Source organism: Mobula hypostoma, chromosome 13 (genome assembly GCF_963921235.1).
Source record: "Mobula hypostoma chromosome 13, sMobHyp1.1, whole genome shotgun sequence".
NCBI lineage: Eukaryota > Metazoa > Chordata > Chondrichthyes > Myliobatiformes > Myliobatidae > Mobula > Mobula hypostoma.
Window position 1 is genome coordinate 92,608,188 of NC_086109.1, and position 15,899 is coordinate 92,624,086.

Genomic DNA, 15,899 nt, shown 5'->3' on the forward strand with positions numbered 1-15,899 from the left:
ACTTATGAACCTGCCCTTCCACTTCTCATCGATGTCACAGCAGTGAGTCGATTGCCTTAGAGCGTGTGTAGAGCAGATTATTTAAGTGAACAAATTGAATACTATTTACTTAAGGACTGCTGCAGGAACTCCGCAGTTCGGGCAGGGACAGGAATGAACAATCGATGTTTTGGGCCGAGACTCTTCATCATAACTGAAGGGTTTTGGCCCGAAAATTCATGAGTCATGATGAAAGCTCTCAGCCCAATACGTTGACAGTTTATTACTCTCCATCAACGCTACCTGACCTGCTGAGTTCCTCTGGCACTTTGTGCATGTTGCTCAAGATTTCCATCATCTGCAGAATCTGTTGTGTTTATAATTTATGATTAATTTATGTTTTCTTGTGAATAGTGTGTATCTGATACTGTGTGCCTGTGACTCTGCTGCAGGTAAGTTTTCCGTTGCATGGACTTGTGCAGATGACAATAAACTTGACATTGACTTGGCTTGCTCCCACACCAGACTGATCACAGAGTCACCAAGTCACAGAATCATACAACACAGAAATAGGTCTTTCAGCTCATACAGTCGATGCCAAACTAACCAACAGACAACCTAATAACCTCAACAAACTTACTTACTAAATTGAGCCCATCACCCCGACCGGGGCATAGGCCACCAACAGTAGCTCGCCAGAGCCATCTGTCTGCGCCAGTCTTTCAGTTGTCCGCAGGTGTGGCCAGTCTTTGAAGGTACTTCCTCTCCAGGTATGATGTCTTTGGAGCTTCTGTTGCAGCTTCTGTAGCTCTGGGTTTCTAACGGGATGCGGTGGCTAATCTCATGCCCAACCTTCATCATTGTGCAGCTGGGCTGCAGTTTCCACGGCAAAGTTAAATTCAACAAAATATTAGATTAAATTTCTTTGGCCAAAGTCCAGTGAGGAAATGAAACTCATTCCCCAGGCAGCTGCTGAGGCAAACAGGACCGGTCCTGTTGATCATCCAGGCTGCCATCTCTTCTTGCAGCTGCCACCGGACAAGAGGTACTGGAGTCTTAAGGCTCACACCACCAGATTCAGGAACACTTATTACCCTTCATCCGTCGGGCTGCTAAACCGTGATAGATAACTTCACTCACCTCAACACTGAACTGATTCCACAAGCTAAGGACTCACTTTCGAGCTCTCTACAACTGGTGTTGTCAGTAGGTATGCATGCATTTATTTGCACGGTTTTTCTACTCTTTCACCTTGGTTAATTGTCAGTCCTTGTTAGCTTTTCATTGATTCTATTGTATTAATCTACTCTACTGTGAATGTCTGCAAGAAAATTAATCTCTGAGTCGTATATGATGACATACACATACTTCGATAATTAATTTACTTTGAACTTTGATCCTTGAATCTGGCAACAGGTACAAAGGGTGTTGAAGGAGGCAGATGGTGTCCTTGCCTTCATTTTCCAAGGGATTGTGGATAGGAATTTTGTACAGAGTATTGGTTAAGCTACACTTGGAAAATCATGTGCCGTTCTGGTTGCTATAGGGAGGATGTGATTAAACTAAAGACGGTGCAGAGAAGATTCACAAGTATGTTACCAGGACTGCAGGGCCTGGGGAGAGACTGAACAGGCTGGGACTTTTCCGTGGGCTGGGAGTCTAAACGTAACGGTGCCATGGTAGTGTGGCAGTTAGCATAATGTTATTACAGCTTGGGGCATTCCGGAGTTCGGAGATCAATCCCAGCGCTGCCTTTAAGGAGTTAGCATGTTCTCCCTGTGAAGTGTGTGGGTTTCCTCCAGGTGCCCTGGTTTCCTCCCACAGTCCAAAGACGTACCAGTAGGTATATTAATTGCTGATTGTAAATGGTCATGTGATTAGACAAGTGTGAGGAGGGTTGATGATCAGTGTGGCTCGTTAGGCAGGAAGGGCCTGTTCCACATTGTTGTGACGGGATCCTGAATTATCCCTATGAACTGTGCTTTTAAAAGAGAGAGAGAGAGAGGTGACCAACACAGACACCTTGTTATTAAGAGAGAGAGAGGTGAAGACTGCTTGGGGATGGTGTTATGGTTTCTCTGCAGTGTGTTTCCACTTTTGCAAGGACACTTCCAGCTTCTGTGTTCTTACAGAGAGAGGAGGGAGGAGCTACTTGGACAGTTGGCGTTCAGCACAACAGTATTTAAACCAGCGTAACTGCTTGTTTCAGGAGGACATGCAGATGCACTAGGGTGTGGTGAAGTTACCAGTACCCTGTCCAGGTGCCCACGAGTGTGGGACTGACAATCGATTACGAGGTATCAATCTGTGATTATTTGTGCGTGAAAGAGCGACCTTGTGGAGTCTACTAGTGTGTCTAACCCTTGCCTGGGTTGGTAGACTATCACTCGAAGACGGTGCTCTTAAGTTGGTCAAGTTTGGCTAACTTGGAAGTTTCGGAGGACAACGGGAAGATCGACGGCATCAGCTCACCTGAAGAACAAAACACCTCTCTCTCTCCATCACTACTCAACTCAATACCACGAACTGAACTGAATTTTACTCATCATCATAAGACTGTATCCATTTACCCCTGGGCTTGAGGAAGCTTGGTTTCTATATTTCCACACTTATATACATATAATCATTGCTAACCTGTTTGACATATCTGATTTTATATTACTGTATTGTGTAGTTACTAATAAATACCATTAGTTCATAGTAATACTGGACTCCAAAGTGTTTTCCATTTCTGCTGGATCTTTAACCCGTTACAGGGTATGTGACATTGTATCTCTAAATAGATGGTACAAGTTTAATGTAAGAGGGGAAAGATTTAATTGGGATCTGTGGAACAGGCTTTGCTGCACAGATTTTTATTCCAGATTTCCAGATTCTGCATCGTTTTTGCTTTGAAAAGGAATCACTTAATCTGTTACTTCCTACAGATTTATTTCACAACCTAGTCAGAGGAAATGAAACAAATTCCTTTTGTTACCCATTCATGTGACAAATACAGTCAAATAGATGGAGAGTGGGCAGAAAATGTTTGGCAGTAAGTTAGCTGAGCTATCCGGATAATATAAACTGGAGGAGGCATACATTTATGAACAGGGTCTGCAATAATTTAACTCAGTCAAAAATTTAATTCTTTTACATTCCCTTAGAACAGAGATGAGGAGGAATTAGTAAATGTATTTAATTATGCATTTAGGTATACAGTCTGGGATCTGACCTTCCACCCCTTTGAGCCACGCTTCCCAGTAACCCCTGAGAGCCCCCGATGTGACCCTGACCTAATCACAGGATAACTTACAATGACCAAATAACCTGCCAATGGGTACGTCTTTGAGTTGTGGAAGGAGACTGGAGAATCCGGAGAAAGCCCACACAGTTCACGGGGAGGACGCACAGAGGCTCTTTGCAGAGGATGGCAGGGTTGAACTCTGAACTCCCATGCCACGAGCTGTAACTGCGTTGCGCCAACGGCTGTGCAACATGCTGGTGTTTTACTTGTTCAATCGCTTTGGAGTGCCAGTGAGTAAAATCAATGGACCAAGCACCTTGAAATGTCTCGATGACCTTAATGGGATATGAAGCTGCACCTTTCTGCCTTGCCTCCTGTCGAAGTCTGTCGGAATGTTTTGTGGGCAGGACTTCAGGAGTTCACCAGATGAGACCAACGCACCTTTGCGGACTTGCTAAACCAGTGACAACTGAACCCAGACCAGATCAGTGGAGCAGCAGCTACAGGTTACGATGCCACTAGGTTGGAGTGGGTCCAGAAAAGGGTCACAGGGATGTTGCCAGGACTCAGGTGACTGTGTTGTGGAGAGTGGTTGAGCAGATTGGGACTTTAGTCATCCGAGAGAATAGGAAAATGAAGATTGATCAGAATAAGAATCAGGTTAATCATCACTGATAAATGTTGGGAAATGTGTTGTTTTGGGGCAGCGACCTGAAGGTTGTGAGTTCGAGCCCCAGCCGAGGAAGCGTGTTGTGTCCTTGAGCAAGGCACTTAACCACACAGTGCTCTGCGACGACACTGGTGCCAAGCTGTATGGGTCCTAATGCCCTTCCCTTGGACAACATCGGTGGTGTGGAGAGGGGAGACTTGCAGCATGGGCAACTGCTGGTCTTCCATACAACCTTGCCCAGGCCTGCGCCCTGGAGAGTGAAGACTTTCCAGGCGCAGATCCATGGTCTCGCAAGACTAACGGATGCCTTTACAGTAAAATACTTAAAATAATTTACTTTAAATTACAATAAGGAATATACTGTACTTAGGCACATGTGTATAGCTGGGGTGTCTAAGACTTTTGCACAGTATTGCAGTAATTTTAAGTATTGCACTGTTCTGCTGCCACAAAAAAAACACATTTCATGACATACTGTATGTGAGTGCTGATATGGGTCTCCATTGTGGACTGAGAGTGGGAAGGGGGCAGGGAGAGGGGAATCATGGTTGGGAAAAGGGGAAGAGGGAGGGGAGGAGGCAGGAAGCACCAGAGAGACATTCTGTCATGAACAATAAACCAACTGTTTCGAATCAAATTACCTTGCCTGGTACCTCAGGGCTGGGTGTGTCTGCACCCTCACCACCCTCTACACCTGGCACCTGTTCCACCCCCCCACAGCGCTCCACCCTTGCCATTCCCAACATTCTTTGCTCCCACCGGATTTACACATTCGCTCTCTGCTCCACGTTGACAAATACACTACTGTGTAGAAGCCTGAGGCTCCTATCTATCTATACGTGTGTCTGAGACTTTTGCAGAGCACTGTGAATTGTACGAGGGAGGAATGTGGTGTGGGCCACCCAGTGCGCAGAGTCACGAGACTGCCCCACCTCTCAGCTTGTGCTGAGGAATGTGTGACCACAGCGAGTCCAAAGGGTGGGCAGTGTGGGGCAGCCTGCCAACTCACAGACTTCCCGGTGGAAGGAATTGGTCTCGGGACACCAACGTGAAACGCATCGCACACAAAATGCTGGAGGAGCTTAAGAGGTCAGGTAGCATCTATGGAGGGAAGTGAACAGTCTACATTTCATGGAGACCCTTCATCGGGCCGTACATGTACTCTAGCTATATGCATTTGTACCGAAGACTTTTGCACAGTGCTGTAAATAAATAAGTGGTGTAAAAAGAGGGTAAAATAGAGAGGTATATAAAATCATAAGGGGCATGGATAGGGTAAATGCGCTCAATCTTTTTTCTCAGGGTTAGGAAAGCAAGAACCAGAAGGCATTGTGTTAAAGGGAGAGGCGAGAGACTGAGCAGGAATTTGAGGGGCCATTTTTTTGCACCCCAGTGGTGGTCCCTATATGGAATGAGCTTCCAGAAGAAGAGGGTGGAGAAAGTAGAATAACAATATTTAAAAGATGCGTGGATGACAGGCTTCGAGGGAGGAACACACCAAATGCTGGAGGAATCCGTCGGATCGGGCACCATCTATGGAGGGAAATGGACGGTCGATGTTTCTCCTCATTTGGACTGGTCACTTTGACACGTTGTTACTCTGGTAATGTATCAGAAGCAGCAAATAATCTCTACATAGCAGCCATCCCACCTCTCCCGGAAGTTCCGGGAGTCTCCTGCAAATTAATAGTGGCTCCCTGATGCCCACAAATTATATACAATGTCCCAGAAATTGATTTTTTTGAGAGTGAGCGTGAGAGAACGTGCGAGAAAGAGTGAGCGAGAGAGCGCGAGCAAGAAAGCAAGCGCGAGAGACCGAACGCGAGTGAGCGACCAAGAGCAAGTGTTCCAAAACGAGAAAATATGAAACGTACGTCACCCCAGACTACACTAAAGTGTACCCCTGCCTAATAGGGGTCAAAAATAATGACAATGTTGCTCGCTGCACTGTTTGCAACAGTGACTTTTCTCTTGCCCATGGTGGGTTAAGACTGTAAAAGACATGTTGAGGTGAGTTTAACAGGTGTCATTCGTTCATTAGCATAGCTAACGTTATTTAAACTAGCTGGCTAGCTGCTAAGGAGCTACTCTATTGCAGACATCCCACCTCTCCCAGAAGTCTCCCGCAAATTGATGATGCTACCTCCCTGAAATGAGTTTTTGCAGGGTGGGATGTCTGACATAGCAAGATCCCCAAGTAGCCAAAAGAATGAAAACAATTGCAGGGCAGGACAACAGATGTATTATTCTTGATAAAATAGAGAGCAGAGAACACAGGACACTACAGCACAGTACAGGCCCTTCGGCCCACAATGTTGTGCCAATCTTTTAACCTACTCTAAGATCAATCTAACCCTTCCCTCCTACATAACCCCCCCATTTTTCTATCATCTATGTATCTATCTAAGAGTTTCTTAAATGCCCCTAAGGTATCTGCCTCTACCATCATTCCTGGCAGCACGTTCCACACACCCACCACTCTCGGTGTAAGGAACTTGGTTTAATGTTTCGACTGAAAGTCAGGACATGCGAGAGAAACACACTGGAATATAAACCTAAACTAGCATTCCTTGCCGGTTTTGAACCCACAATCTTAAGGGTGAGAGTCTTAGTCACTGTGATACAGGCTGACAGTAACGTGGGAGTGCTGCCCACAATTCTGACTCTGCAGTGAGATGTTATTCTGCCAAGCAACACACATCAAAATTGCTTTCAAATCTCTTACTAACTCTTCCCTCAGTTAGTCCTGACGAAGGGTCTCGGCCTGAAACGTCGACTGTACTTCTTCCTAGAGATGCTGCCTGGCCTGCTGCTTTCACCAGCAACTTTGATGTGTGTTGCTTGAATTTCCGGCATCTGCAGAATTCCTGTTGTTTGTTATTCTGTCAATATCTACACGGCTCAGAGCCTTTTTCAGGACAATCAGAGCACAGTGCTGGTGTATAATGGACGTGATCTTGTGGTGAGTAACCTCACCTCAGATTAAACGTTGCCATTTTAAACCATATGCAGATCACTCATCTTTAAGTCAGCGTGACACAGCCACCTCTCAGTCACCCCTCCCACCCATTGCTCCTGAATGCCACAGAGTGTCTCACGGCTCACAGTTAATAGCCCACTGCCACAGCGTGATGGAAGGCAACCGCACTCAATATGAGTCTCCGCAGAAAGTTCTTAATGCTTAAGAAGGTTCCTAATGACAAGCAAGTTAAGACGGTGTACGGTGTGTTGGCCTTCATTAGTAGAGGGATTGAATTCAGGAGCCGTCAGCTCTATAAAACCCTGGTTAGATCACACTTGGAATATTGTTCTGGTTGCCTCATTACAGGACGGATGTGGAAGCTTTAGAGGAAGTGCGGAGGTGTTTTAGCAGGATGCTGCCTGCACTGGAGGGCATGTCTTGTTCACAGAATGTGGGAGGTTGCAGCCCCTATTTGAGTTTCTCGAGGGGCTGCAGATGAGGTTCTGGCTGCACTTTAGCCTCGCGATCCTCGTATACAGACACCCAGTTCGGAAGGGGGCGGGCGTGAGGAGGATCTCCCGGTGGGCTTTCTCCTGGGCCTGGGCCAAGATGGCCATTCACGGGGCTAGGCGGCGGAAAGTGGAGGGAACTGCCTGGGCCGACAGCCTGCCTTTTTTCCGAGGATACTTTCATGCCCGGCTCTCCTTGGCGATAGAGCACACGGTCGCAATGAGTACATTGGGAGATGTCCCCCGCCAGAGTATTGACTATTTTATAGTCAGCAGTAATCATATTTTAATCAGAGTATACTTACTGTCTTGTAAATATTGAAGGTCTGTATCTTGTGTATATGTGCTGTAAATAAACTTTTATAGTTTTGTTAAAAAAAGTAGGGTGAGCGAGTTAGGTTCTTTATCTTTAAAGCAAAGGAGGATGAAAGATGATAGAGTTCGACAAGATGATAAGAAGCATAGATCGGGTGGATAGCCAGGGCCTTTTTCCCAGGGGGGAGATGGCTAATTCAAAGGGGCATAATTATAAAATGCAGGGAAATATAGGAGGAATGTCAGAGGTAAGATCTTTACACACAGGGTGGTGGGTGTGTGGAACGCCCAGTCAGAGGTAGTGCTAGAGGCAGATACATTAGGGACATTTAAGAAACTCTAAGATAGAAAAATGGAGGGTTATGTAGGAAGGAAGGGTTAGATTTAATTTATTTATTGTATTTTACTTATTGGGATACAGCATGGAATAGACCCTTCCATGCCACCCGCAACTGCAAATTCGACCTCAGTCTAATCACGAGACAATTTACCAACCAACTGGTACACCTTTAGACTGTGGGAGGAAACCAGAGCACCCAGAGAAAACCCACGCATTCCACATGGAGGACACACAGACTCCTTATGGATGATGTCAGAATTGAAATCCAAACTCCGATTCCTCAAGTTGTAATATGGTTGCACTAATGCTACGCTACCACAGATAGATCTTGGAGTAGGTTAAAAGGTCAGCACATCGTCGTGGGCCAAAGGCGGTGTACTGCACTGTCCTATGTTCTATATTCTATGTTCTAACAACAGAGATGACCCGGCTCCAGGACGTTCTTTTCTGGCTGAACAGTTCCAGAAAACAGAGCAGACTTCTCAGCTGTCTGCTACAGCAGTTGGCCAGTGGCCTGTGAATAAATTCCTGGCACGCTCCAACGCCAGCTTGGATTGTTTGGGCTTGGCTTTTCCTTTGGTCCCTGCAATTATCACTCTACTAGATTAGAAGGTCCACAAGGAATCTACTTCACATCATTGAAGTCACAATATGTTCCAATGCACTGTCTGTTTCCTCACTGAAGGATATGTTTTGAGCTGCGTGTAGCAGTGCCTGGCTCTTGCACTCTGATGTGAGCGCTGTTATTAATGCCTTGTCATTCCCATTCTGACATTTCAGTCCACGGCCTCCTCTACTGCCACGATAAGGTCACTCTCAGGTTGGAAGAGCAGCACCCTCATATTCTGTCTGATTAGTCTCCAACCTGATGGCATGAACATCGATTTCTCCAACTTCCCCTAATTTCTCCCCTTCCCCCTTCTCTCTTTCTCAAATTCCCATTGTGGTTCCCCTCTCAGCCCTTCTCTTCTCCTCACTGTCCCATCATTTCCCTCTGTTTCCTGTCCTCCTTCCCTTTCTCACATAGCCCACTGTCCTCTCCTGTCAGGTTCCTTCAGCCCTTTACATTTTCCACCTATCACCTCCCAGCTTCTCACTTCAACTCTCCTCCTCTTCACCTATCACCTGCCAGCTTCTCACTTCAACTCTCCTCCTCTTCACCTATCACCTGCCAGCTTCTCACTTCAACTCCCCTCCTCTTCACCTATCACCTGCCAGCTTCTCACTTCAACTCCCCTCCTCTTCACCTATCACCTGCCAGCTTCTCACTTCAACTCCCCTCCTCTGCACCTATCACCTGCCAGCTTCTCACTTCAACTCCCCTCCTCTTCACCTATCACCTGCCAGCTTCTCACTTCAACTCCCCTCCTCTGCACCTATCACCTGCCAGCTTGTACTCCTCCCCCTCCCTCCACCGTCCTGTTCTGGTTTCTGTCTCCTTCCTTTCCAGTCCTGATGAAGACACCCGGCTCAAAACGTCAACAGTTTATTTCTCTCCATTGATGCTGCCTGACCTGCTGAGTTCCTCCAGCGTTTTGCATGTGTGTTGCTCTGGATTTCTAGCATCTGCAGAATCTCTTGTGTCTATACATTGCTGTAAATGTCACTTTTATTTTAATACCTTGCACTGGAGTTGCTGTATTGATCTACTTATTCCACTGATGGATTGACAGAACTTCAGAATTTAATCTCCTTTCCAAATTGTTAATTTTATTTTACAAGAGACAAATTCTTCTCTGGTATTGCTTCCAGTAATCCTGGAGCCAACCCGCTTAACAGACTATGTTATATTCCCTTGTAGGAGTCAGGAAGTTATGTTGCAACTGCATAAAACTTTGGTTAGGCTACACTTGGAGTACACAGAATCTAGGACATAGAACATTACAGCACAGTACAGGCCCTTCGTGCCACAAAGTTGTGTCAGCCTTTTAACCTACTCCAAGATCAATCTAACCCTTCCCTTCTATATGGCCTCTATTTTGCTTTCATCCATGTGCCAATCTAAAGGTTTCTTAAATGTCCCTAATATGCACAATATTTTCATGGCTGTTTTTCTCATCAGCAATAAGGAATTGTTTCTTGTGTTATCAGTCCTCTCCCATTACCCTGACAGAGTGTTCCACAATTCTCTGTGTCAAAAACTTACCTCTCCTTATTATTATGTGCTGTGTCACATGACATAGACAACTGTGGTCTTATCCATGACCATAATTGTTCTTGGCAAATTGTTCTATAAAAGTGCTTAACCATTGCCTTCCTTGGGCAGTGTCTTTACAAGACGGGTGACCCCAGCCGTTATCAATACTCTTCCGAGATTGTCTGCCTGGCATCAGCGGTCGCATAGCCAGGACTTGTGATATGCACCAGCTGCTCAGACTAGGTCCTTCAAGTTGCACAGCTAGTAAGCAACAGAGTTAACCTCACAAAATCATGGGACAATTTACAATGGCCGATTAGCCTACTAACCAGTAAGTCTTTGGAATGTGGGAGGAAACCGGAACACCCGGAGGAAACCCTTGCATTCCTCTGGGAGGATATACAAAGTCTTTACAGAGGATACTAGGATTGAATTCTGAATTCCGTTGCCCCTTTGTGATCCAGAGGTTCTCTGAAAGTCAAGAATGAGGCATTAAGCTAATTAAAATGTTACATGAACGAAGAAAAGACAAAGGAAAAGCAATTGTGGCCATCTCATACACAAGCTAGAGATAACCAAAAATTCCATTGATAACAATTAACTTGTAAAATAGACAGTTTCAAGTGGTGTGACACCTGCCGCAGAAAACTAAGAAGTTTCTAGAAAAATACAGAAGCAGCTGTATCATAGTTACTGGAAGAATCACTGAACAACTACATGCATGTACAGTAGATGATTATAAGGAAGTACATGCAGCACTGTGTAAAAGTCTTAGGCAAGCTTTTTTTTATATGATTTCAGTTGGTATGGCCTCTGCAGAGCCCCGATGTCAACATCATCGGGGCTGTTTGGGATTATCTGGAGAGCCAGAAGCAAGCAGGACAGCTGAGGTCCGTAGAAGAACTGTGGCAATTTCTCCAAGATGCTTGGAACAACCTACCAGCCGATTTTCTTAATAAAACAGCATGAGAGTGTGCCTCAGAAAATCAGTACAGTTTTAAAGGCAAACGGTGGTCACACCAAATATTGATTTGATTATTTTGTTTTACAGCTTACTGATCTTCATAGTAAATTATTTGATATTTATAAACTTTTCATTTCAATATTTTGAAAGCATCTTTACTTTACAGATGTTTTAACATGTGTCTAAGACTTTTGGACTGTACTGTAATAAAACAAGCTAGTGCTGTTTTCTCTAAGGTTGACGGGAGGCCTGGTACAAATATATAATATTATGAGAGGAATATATTGCATAGACAGTCAGGATCTTTGGACCAGGGTAGAAATGTCCAATACGGGGAGCAGTATACTGTCGCTTATTAACCAATCAAACTGCACGTCAGGGGGATGTGGAGGAAATCCACATGGTCAAAGGGAGAACGTGCAAGCTCGACACAGACAGTACTGGATATCAGAATTGAACCAGCTGTCCCATTGTACCACTCCCTATTCTCTGTTTGTTAACTATCTCTCAACTTTAACCGGTATATTAACCCTCGTTCCATTTGTCCTAACCTTGCTCTTCCGCCTCCTGAGTGGAATCATATTGGTAAGTCCAAGGGGTGGAACACACGCCTGGAAGCCTCTGTTCAGCTGATCACCAGCCCTGTGACACCTTCCGTCCCCCTCTAGACAGCTCACGGAGTTGAACTAGGATTCAGACATTCACAGGTGTCTTGGCTTTCACAGCAGGAAGGTTGGAGTGCCAGACTACAGATGTCTTACAGCCAGTATTCAGCCTCCACATGACTTTATCGAGACGATTCTTGAAACGTTTCTGGAAATTGCCAGCTCCTAAAAAGCTGTTGCTGGGCAACATTCTACTTTGAAAACAGCACCAGACTAATAACATGGCAGACAGCCAACAAGCCCATTGATCTCAATAGGAAGAGATTTCTGTCAACAGTAGGGTAAATACATGGCAATTTACTTTTGATGTGATTTAATTGATTTAAGTTGCCTTTAATTGTCTTTTAATAATTTTTGCAGATTTTAGGAGTCTTTTTCAACACATTTTTGAGGGTTTTAGAATATTTATCAATGTCTAAAACAGTACTCAGCCTCAGAAGTGGTGGAAGGTTGACCAATTGCCCGGGTATCTGTGGCTGGGATGTAGAGGAAACCTATGGGGAGGAGGTGGGGGGTGTTTGGGGAAGGTGGAAGCAATGGGGGTTGCGGGCCCGCGGAGACAACCGGGGAGTGATGGGCCATGGAGGCAACTGGGGGTCCCTGGGGATGGGTGCCCCTTTCCAGTGACAATGCTCTATAGCTCAACGACTGGGAATAGTTTTTCATTATCGTTACTATATTTCTTATCGTTTTATCGTTATTGTATTTCTTTGTTCTACTGTGAATGCCTGCAGGAAAATGAATCTCAGGGTTGTACATGGTGGCATATACGTACTTCGATAATAAATTTACCTTGAACGTTGAGTTCCTCCAGCAGTCCCTTTGTTGCTCCACATTCCAGCACCTGCAGTCTCTTGTGTCACACGCTATCTTCGCTCCAAGCAACACTCACAACACGCTGGAGGAACTCAGCAGGTCGGGCAGCATCCGTGGACACGATCAGTCGACGTTTCAGGCCGGAACCCTTCGTCAGGACTGTAGAGGGAAGGGGCAGAGACCCTATAAAGAAGGTGGGGGGAGGGTGGGAAGGAGAAGGCTGGTAGGTTCCAGGTGAAAAACCAGTGAGGGGAAACACAAAGGAGTGGGGGAGGGGAAGCAGGGAGGGGATAGGCAGGAAAGGTGAAGAAGGAATAGGGGAAAACTCAATGGGTAGTAGAAGGAGGCGGAACCATGAGGGAGGTGATAGGCAGCTGAGAGAGGGGGCAGAGTGACATAGGGATAGAGGAAGGGAGGGGGAGGGAATTACCAGAAGTTGGAGAATTCTATGTTCATACCAAGGGGCTGGAGACTACCTAGATGGTATATGAGGTGCTCCTCCAACCTGAGTTTAGCCTCATCATGGCAGTAGAGGAGGCCATGTATGGACATATCTGAATAGGAGTGGGAAGCAGAGTTGAAGTGGGTGGCTACTGGGAGATCCTGTCTGTGTGGCGGACGGAGTGGTCCAGCTGCCAACTCAGCCAAGCCTTCATTTCAACAAGGAACCAGCAAAGTGCAGCTCATAGAATTAAATAGTTTTCTCCAAAATGCCCTGTGTAGTTATTCCATTAATAATTGGTCATGGGATTCAGAGGTTAAAACCACTTTGTTTTCTTTCACTGTTAGATCTGGATTGTGGTTGAGAGTGATGGAAACTTATCTTCAGAACATAGCACAGAGGTTAGTATTTATGCAATTGTGCAGCCAAGATGTGTGGTGGAATTGAATCACCAAGCACTCAAACCCACCCAAACCCTCTTCAATTTCCTTTCCTTTGGAATTTTTATGGTCTTACCACAGACAATGGTTTGAGTTTAGAATAAGTTTATAAAAGACCTCAAAGCCTTTTGCTCAGCAGTAGATTAGGCAGTGAACCACTTTTTCAATGATCATAAACACGAGAGATTCTGCAGATGCTGGAAAACCAGAGCAACACACACACAAAACGCTGGAGAAATCCAGCAGGTCAGACAGCATCTATGATGGGGACTAAACAGTTGACGTATTGGGCCAAGACCTTTCATCAGGACACATGAAGTTTCAGGCCGAGACCTTTCAGTCCGGAACGTCGACTGTTCATTTGTCTCCATAGATACCTATCTATGAAAGGCCTAGATAGAGTGGATGTGGAGAGGATGTTTCCTATAGTGGATGAGTCTAGGGCCATAGGGCACAGCCTCAGGAAAGAGGGACATTGCTTTAGAATGGAGATGAGGAAGAATTTCTTTAGCCAGAGAATGGTGTATCTGTGGAATTCATTGTTACTGTGGAGTCCAAGTCATTGGGTATATTTAAGGGGGAGGTTGATAGGTTCTTGATTAATCAGGTCGTGAAAGATTATGGGGAGATGGCCGGATATTGGGGTTGAGAGAGAAAATAAATCAGCCAATGATGGAATGGTGGAGCAGACTTGATGGGGCAATTCTGCTCCTTTATCTAATGGTGTTATGTTGTTTGACCTACGGAGTTCCTAAAGCCTTTTGTGTATCTTGCACATTATGTAATTGGTATTGATTTTGTTGACTTAAATTGTCTAAGGCTACCTATTATATCCCATTAACCGAGGGGTCTGTGGATCCCAGGTTGGGAACACCTGAGGGTGATAGTCATACAATGTCTGAGATAGTTGAAGGGAAGGGGTTTATGGTTTACTATTGCCATACTATGAACTTAACTTACTGCCCTTTACGCCGCTGTCATTTAGGAGCAATGAATGTCCTCCATCTCTGGCAGTGTTCAGGGCTTCCTTCATCGTGTCAGTAGCTTCCTCTCAGTTTTCACTACTGTCAGTCATGTAAGTCCCGGGTGGAGACTCAGGAATACCATCACACTCAGATGTAGAAAGAATCTTCATTGCTGTTTCCATAACAGTTTTGTTTGACCATTCAGGGTTGTTAGCCCTGAGCTGAACCCCTGAACCTGGAGGACCGATGGACCACTCTTAGTCTGGCCTCTGCCCTTTGACCTGTTTAGCATGGGTTGACCCTCCCAAAGCATAACACTCTGACTCCAGTCAACATCGTTCACTGGGTCACTGAGGCATGTAAGCCTCCAAACCCTACGAAAAGGGTGTGGTCCTCTTGGAGGCACATGTACCAAGATACGGTGCGAAGCTTGGGCCCGCAAGAATATAAAGGAGGATAGTAAAAGCTTCTTTAGGTATGTGAAAAGGGAAAAAATAGTTAAGACCAAAATTGGGCCCTTGAAGACAGAAACAGATGAATTTATTATGGGGAACAAGGAAATGGCAGGTGAGTTGAACAGGTACTTTGGATCTGTCTTCACTAGGGAAGACACAAATAATCTCCCAGATATAATGGTGGCCAAGGGACCTAGGGTAATGGATGAACTGAAGGAAATTTATATTAGGCAAGAAATGGTGTTGGATAGACTGTTGGGTCTGAAGGCTGATAAGTCCCCGGGACCTGATGGTCTGCATCCCAGGGTACTTAAGGAGGTGGCTTTAGAAATCGTGGACGCATTGGTAATCATTTTCCAATGTTCTATAGATTCAAGATCAGTTCCTGTGGATTGGAGGGTGGCTAATATTGTCCCTCACTTCAAGAAGGGAGGAAGAGAGAAAACAGAACTATAGACCGGTTAGCCTGACGTCGGTGGTGGGAAAGATGCTGGAGTCAATTATAAAAGATGAAATTATGACACATCTGGATAGCAGTAACAGGATCGGTCCAAGTCAACATGGATTTATGAAGGGGAAATCGTTCTTGACTAATCTTCTGGAATTTTTTGAAGACGTAACTATGAAAATGGACAAGGGAGAGCCAGTGGATGTAGTGTACCTGGACTTTCAGAAAGCCTTTGATAAAGTCCCACATAGGAGATTAGTGGGCAAAATTAGGGCACATGGTATTGGGGGCAGAGTACTGACATGGATTGAAAATTGGCTGGCTGACAGAAAACAAACAGTAGCGATTAACGGCTCCCTTTCGGAATGGCAGGCGGTGACCAGTGGGGTACTGCAGGGTTTAGTGCTGGGACCACAGCTGTTTATGATATATATTAATGATTTAGATGAGGGAATTAAAAGTAACATTAGCAAATTTTCAGATGACACAAAGCTGGGCGGCAGTGTGAAATGTGAGGAGGATGTTATGAGAATGCAGGGTGACTTGAACAGGCTGAGTGGGCAGAT

The 15,899-nt window shown here is 45.3% G+C and overlaps 1 long non-coding RNA gene across 1 annotated transcript in view; it reads left to right on the forward strand.

Annotated features, from left to right (window-relative positions):
• The first annotated feature begins 1,143 nt into the window (after window positions 1-1,143).
• Window positions 1,144-15,899, forward strand: part of LOC134356011 (uncharacterized) — an 81,528-nt gene continuing 66,772 nt past the window's right edge. The window contains exon 1 of the long non-coding RNA XR_010020259.1: window positions 1,144-1,189. This is a non-coding gene — a long non-coding RNA (uncharacterized LOC134356011). The remainder of the gene's footprint in view (window positions 1,190-15,899) is intronic.